The following is a 7146-nucleotide window of genomic DNA, read 5'->3' as shown; positions in this document are numbered from 1 at the left end:
AAAAATCATTAAAATAAACAAGAAGAAATCCTAGAGTTGAGGACTACAATGACTCAACAGAAAAATTCAAAAGAGAGCTTCAACAACAGACTCGACCAAGAATAAGAAATACTTAGTAAACTAGAAGACAGGTCATTTGAAATCAATGAATTAGAAGAGCAAAAAGAAAAAATGAACAAGAAAGTGAAGAAAATTTACATGAATTACGGGATTTCATTAAAGAAATATTTATGCATTATTGGAGTTCCAGGAGAAGACTGGAGAAAGGAGCAGGAAGCTTATTTAAAGAAATAATGACTGAAAACTTCCCACACCTGGGAAAGATTTAGATACCCAGGTTCATGATTTTTTAAAAGCTGCAAGTGAAAAAAAATTTCTCACATATAAGAAAATACTCATAAGGTTACCAGCAAATTTCTCAACAGAAACCTTGTAGGCCAAGAAAGAGGAATGATATATTCAAAGTGCTGGGGGTAAAAATACCTGCCAGCCAAGAACACTCAGCAAAGTTGTCTTTCAGGAATGAAGGATAAATAAAGACTTTTTCAAACAAACAAAAATTAAGGGAGTTCATCACCACTAGACCTGCCTTACAAGAAATACTGAAAGTTTTTAAGCTAAAATGAAAGAATGCTAATTAGTAACAGGAAGACATATGAGAATATAAAACACTGATAAAGTTAAGTAGATAGTCAAATTCAGAATATTCTAATACTGTAATGTGGTAGTATATTAACCACTTAAATCTAGTATAAAGGTTTAAAGGGCAAAAATATTAAAATAACTATAACTATAGTAATTTGTTAATGGATCCACATTTTTTTTTTGTCTACAGCACCTGATCTTCCTAGGTGGTTTCCCATTCAAGTACTAACCAGGCTTAACCCTGCTTAGCTTCTGAGATCAGATAGGATCGGGCTTGTTCAAATTAGTATGGCCATAGACAAATCTACAATCTAAAAAGAGGTAAATTATCACATCAAAAATATAAATAATCGAGTAGGTAAAAGGGTAGAGTGTTTGTATGCAATTAAAGTTAAGTTGTTATCAGCATAAAATAGACTGTTATATCTGGAAGAAGTTTTGTGTAAGCCTCATGGAAACCACAAATGAAAAACCTAAGCAGATATACAAAAGAGAAAGATAAATATTTAAAAAGCATACAAATAAGAAAACTTATCAACTCACAAAGAAAGATAGCAAAAGAGAAAGAAACAAACAAAGGAACTACAAAACAGTTAGACAGAATTAGCAAGTCCTCATCTATAAATGAATACCTTAAATATAAATTTATTAACTTTTCCAGTCAAAAGGCATAGAGAGCCTGAATGGATTATAAAACAAGAAGTACAGAGACTCATGGAAAAGGACAATAGACTAGTGGTTACCAGAGGGTGGGGCGGGGAAGTAGATGGGGTAAAAGGGGTCAAATATGTGGTGACTGAAAGAAATCTAACTATGAGTAGTGAATACGCAATGCAATATATAACTTACTGTTGAATTGTACATTTGATATTTATTGGATTTTGTTAATCAATGTCATCAAAATAAATTTTAAAAGAAAAACAAGAAAACCCACTTTGTGCCTTTTATGGGATCAGTAGTGATGGCCCCTCTTTCATTTTTGATATTAGTAATTTGTGTCTTTTCTCTTTTCTTCATTTGATCTTTAAAAAAAAAACAAATAGTTTTTGGTTTTGTTGTCTTTTCTCTACTGTTTTCCTTTTTTTCAATTTCATAGATTTCTGCACCAATATTTACTATTCTTTTCTTCTGAAAAATTTGGATTTAATTTGTTCTTCTTTTTCTAGTTTTTTTAAAGTAAACATTTAGATTATTGATTTTAGGTATTTTTTTCTTTTCTAATATGCACACTTAATGCTATTTTTTCCTTTAAGCATCTCACAGATTTTGATATTTTGTTTTCATTTTTATTTAGTCCAAAATATCTTAAAATTTCTCTTGAGATTTCTTCTTTGACCATATGTTATTTAAAAGTGTTTTGTTTACTCTAAATACTTGTAAATTTTTCAGCTTTGTTTCTGTTATTGATTTACAATTAATTCCATTGTGCTCTGGGCACATACTTTGTATGATTTCTACTCCTTTAAACATGTAGAGGTGTGTTTTATGGCCCGGAATATGTTCTATTTTGATTAATGTTTCATGTGAGTTTGAGAAGAATGTATATTCTGCTATTGTTGGATGAAGTAGTCAACAGATGCCAATTATATCCAGTTGATTGATGGTGCTTTTTCATTCAACTATATCCTTACTAATTTTCTGCCCCCTGAAGCTGTGAATTACTAATAAAAGAGTAGATGTGTTGAATTCTCCAAATATGCTAGTGGAGTTGTTTATTTCTCTTTGCAGTTCCACCTGTTTTACCTCATATATTTGATGCTTAATTTTAAAGTGCAAACACATTAAGGACTGTTATGTGTTCTTGAAGAATTGACCCTTTATCGTACGTAGTGTCCCTCTTTATCCCTGATGATTTCTTTATTCTGAAATCTGTTTTGTCTTAAATCATGTAGATATTCCAGCTTTTTAAAATTAGTACTAGCATGGTACATCTTTCTCCTTCCCTTTACTTTTGTATCTATATCTTTATATTTCAACTGGGTTTCTTGTAGCACACATAGTTGGATCTTCTTTATTACCCACTCCTACAGTTTCTATCTTTTAATTGGTGTATCTAGACTATTCATTTTAAAATGATTATTTATATAGTTGAGTTAACATTTACCAATTGTTAACATTTACCAAACAATTCATTGACATTGTTCCGTTTCATTTTATTTTGTCTTCTACTCTCTTTCTGTCTTCTCTGGTTATAACTGAACATTTTATATGGTTTCATTTTCTTTCCTTTCTTAGTATATTAAATATATGTCTTTTAAAAAAATTTAGTGATTTCTCTAGTGTTTGCAATGTACATTTACAACTAAATTAAGTTCACCTTCACGTAATGCTATACTGCTTCATGGGTACCTTATAAGAGAGTATTCCCAATTTCTCCTTCCCATCCCTTATAAAATTGCTGTTATTTATTTCACTTACCCAAAGAGTATACTCACCTAATTGTTGCTATTATTATTTTGAACAAATTATCATGTGTTAAATCAATTAAGAATAAGGATAAAATATTTTATTTTACCTTTACTTATTCCTTCTCTAACACTGTTCCTTTCTTTGTGTAGATCCAAGTTTATGGACTATATTAGTTTTATTTTCCCTGAAGAACTTTTTAAACATTTCTTGGAAAGCAAAACTACTACAACAAATTTCCTCAACTTTTGTTTGACTGAGAAAGTCTTTATTGTTCTTACTTTTGAATAATAATTTTACTAGATAGAGAATTTTAGTTTGGCATTTTTTTCCAATACTTTATATATTTCACCTCACTCTCTTCTTACTTGCATGGCTTTTGAAGAGAAGCCCAGTGTAATTCTTATCCTTGTTCTTCTATATATAATGTGTGTCCCTCCACCTCTCCATGGCTTTCTTCGGTATTTTCTCTTTGTCTTTGATTTTCTGCAATTTGAATATAATATACCTAGCTGTAGTTTTTATAGTATTTATCCTGCTTGGTATTCTCTAGCTTTTTGGATCTGTGGTATGGTGTCTGCCATTAATTTTGGAATAGTCTCAGCTAATTATTACTTCACATATTTCTTCTGCTCCTTTTTCTTTCTTCCCCTTCTGGTATTCCTATTATGCATATGTTATAGTTTTTGTAATTGTTTTACAGTTCTTGGATATTCTGTTCCATTTCTTTCAATCTTTTTTCCTCTTCGATTTTCAGTTTGGCATACTTTTATTTGCATATCTTCACACTCCGTGATTTTTTTCCTCAGACACGTCCAGTCTTAAAGCCCATAAAAGGCATTCTTTATTTTTGTTACAGTGTTTTTGATTTCTGGAATTCCTTTTGATTTTTTTTAGAGTTTTTAAAATATCTCCGCTTACATTCCCCGTCTGTTCTTTCATGTTATACACTTTTTCCATTAAAGGCCTAACCAATTAATCATATTTATTTTAAACTCCTGATCTAATAATTTCAAAACCGTTACCATATCTGAGTCTGGTTATGATGCTTGCTTTCTTTTCATACTATGTGCAAGTTTTTTGTTTTGTTTTGTTTTGTTTTTGTCTTTTCGTATGCATTGCAATTTTTTATTGAAAACTGAACATTATGTTTCAGGTGAAAAGAACTGAGATAAATAATTCTATAGTGTGAGATTTTATGTTTATCTGTAAAAGAATTGGGCTGTGTTTACTATTTGTTCCAGTCATAAGTGTCAGACGTTCAAATTCCCATATGTCTTTGTTCTTGTCTCCTCCATTGTTTTTGGGTTTCCCTAGAGACTGACTTCTTAAATAGGTTTGAGTCTTGCAGTTCTTTCAGCTATAATTTCCTGTTACTATACAGGAACCTTATTGATTAGTGATAAGTGTTGGGAGAGGGAAGGCATTCTATAGTTTTTTGACAAGTATCAGTTGTCTAGTGAGCTCACGTCTCCAGGCTTTGACCTTCACCAGGGTTTCTCAGCTTCATCCCTTTAGGTGAGACTGGAAGGCTAAAATGGGCTGGACTTGAGTATTTTCATTTCCTCAAGTCTGTGAAGTTCTGGAAAAACTAAAGTTGGCTAGGTTCTGGTAAAACAGTTTCTTGGAGGGAAAGTCTTTATTAGGGAAATTAGAATGTTCTGGGTTACATTTACCCTTCCCCTGCTGAAAGTATGAGGATATTTTTCTCCAATCTTCATCTTAAGAACCTGGTAGGGCTTCTGGAGACAGAATTCATGAAAGTGGGGCTCCCCCTACCTCTGACCCTCCAGGAGCTTTTATCTCTCAAGCTAGTGCATGCTCGGTCGCTAGCATTTAGTCACTTATCTCAGTGTTCCTACCAGTTGCTGACTCTAGCAGTGGTTCCAGCTCATGATAAGCTATGATTCTGTTTATCTACCTCAGTCTCCAGTTTTCAAGACAGCTGTTTTTCCTTGTGACCACTGATCATTTTACTGTCTCCATAGTTTCATCTTTTCCAGAATGTCATTTAGTTGGACTCATACAATAAGTTATCTTTTCAGATTGGCTTATTTCACTTAGCATTTTGCATTGAAGTTTCCTCCATGTCTTTTTGTGGCTCAATCAATCATTTTTTTATTTCTTAGAGCTGATTAATATTTAATTTTGTGGATGTACCACAGTTTATCCATTCACTTATTAAAAGACTTCTTGGTGGCTTCCAGTTTGGGGCAGTTATGAATAAAGCTACTATAAACATTGATGTGCAGGATTTGGTGTAAACATAAGTTTTTAAGTTATTTGCATAAGTACCTAGAGGAGTGATTGCTGGTTCTTATGGTAAGAGTATGTTTAATTTTGAAAGAAACTGACAAACTGACTTCCAAAGTGGCTGTAATTTTTTACATTCCCACCAGCAATGAATGAGAGTATCTATTGCTTCATATCTTTGTCAACATTTGATGTTGTCTTTGCCTTCATTTTCAACAATATTTTTGCCGGGTATAGAATTCTAGGTTAACAATTTTTTCTTTCTGTCCTTTAAGAAGTTTCCCCTTTATTTTCTGGTTTGCATAGATTCTGACAAGAAGTTTGCTATTTTTCTTAGCTATGTTCTGTATGTAATGTTTCTTTTCCTCTTAGGATTTTCCCTTTACAATCATTTTTCAGAAATAAGATTATGATATGTAAAAGATATGTTTTTGAAGTTAGAGCTAACAGGTTATTGGTGATAGATTAGATATGACAAGTCAAGAAAGAATAGCACTGAAGACGTTGCTAAGAATTTGAGTTTGAGCAACTGGAAGGATGAAGTGCAGTTTGCTGAGAATGGGAAGATAGCTGGTGCAAGCCATGGGAAATCACGGTTTGGTTGAGTCAGAGATGAAGAAAGTGTGTCCCTTGGGCTGTCTCAGAAGCACAGCCATGGAAAAGAATTATGGTGCAAGTAGCTTATTTGAGAGGTGATCCTAGGCAGCACAAAAAGGGGAGAAGGACATAAGGCAAGGCAGGGAAGACACAAACAGAGGGCGAGTTGTCAAGAAAGTTACTGCTGTTGGCAACTGGAGTTTACTCCAACGGAAAATTCTAGGAGCCAATGTAGAACATGCTTCTCAGATGTAGCCAACCCAAGGAACAAAGGAAGTGAGGTATCAATCCCCTAGTTCCCATCATTCATTAGTCAAGGGCTGGTCCTGAGGGGCAGTAGTCCACAAGTACTTCTGACCTGCCTCACACAGACAAAACAAGACCCTAGGAGCAGAAGACCTCAGATGGACTTGCAGGTGCTAGCAGTTATATGCAGGCTGTTGAGGTCCAAAGGGGTAGGGGGAGGGGCTGGGTGGTGAACCAGAGGATAGTCACCTATCAGCTGCTCATGATTCAGGGTTTTCCAAATTTGGGAGTGAAAGGGAACATCCATAATACCTTCTGATGACTTGGGTGTTTGCTTGGAATCTCCTCCACTATCTCATTTAACCCTTGGCAGGTATGGTGGCTCCTTGCAGAGACCTCAACAGCAGCCCAGGATGATGAAGCTCCCAGCCCCTAGCCCCACTGTCAACTGACAGATGTGCATGCAGAGAAGTCTGTACTCACCATTACATTTCATCCTCACCATACACGTGGGAGTTAGTATCATTCCCATCTACATCTCATAGAAAAAATGGAGGCTCAGAGAGCTGTAATGACTTATTTAAGGCCACACAGTGAGGAAGCTGGAGCCAGGCTGACACCAGCCCACCTGAAACAAGAGCCTTTCCCCTACCTGTGTCACTACTGCTCAGGAACCCAATGCCCCAGCTTCCACTGTCCAGAAATGAGAGTGTCAGACAGAGCAATGGCTCCTATTCATCACCACATCTTATGAACTAAAAACAATGTTCATGAGGTCATTTCCATGGGCTTTGGGGTTAGCTGTGTAAATATTTGGCTCTCTTCTCAGCCAAGCTCCTCAGGGTGCTGACGTTAAACACACTCCTTCAGGAAAAATGCAATTGGTCTCAGGAAGCCCCTGGGGTTCGGCTCTCAGAGGGTGTCTGCTCAGGCTAATGTTTGACAACACAAAGCCCATTTTTCCTATGACTTTTTCTCATTTAAGACAAGAAAGATTGC

The 7146-nt window shown here is 35.0% G+C and overlaps 1 pseudogene; it reads right to left on the bottom strand.

The window, feature by feature from the left end:
• Positions 1 to 826: 826 nt before the first annotated feature.
• On the bottom strand, positions 827 to 945 carry LOC112475408 (annotated as a pseudogene).
• Between the last annotated feature and the right edge of the window lie 6201 nt (positions 946 to 7146).

This window comes from Pteropus alecto, unplaced genomic scaffold (genome assembly GCF_000325575.1).
Source record: "Pteropus alecto unplaced genomic scaffold, ASM32557v1 scaffold260, whole genome shotgun sequence".
In the NCBI taxonomy this organism is placed as follows: Eukaryota; Metazoa; Chordata; class Mammalia; order Chiroptera; family Pteropodidae; genus Pteropus; species Pteropus alecto.
This window is presented reverse-complemented; position numbering and strand designations above follow the sequence as displayed.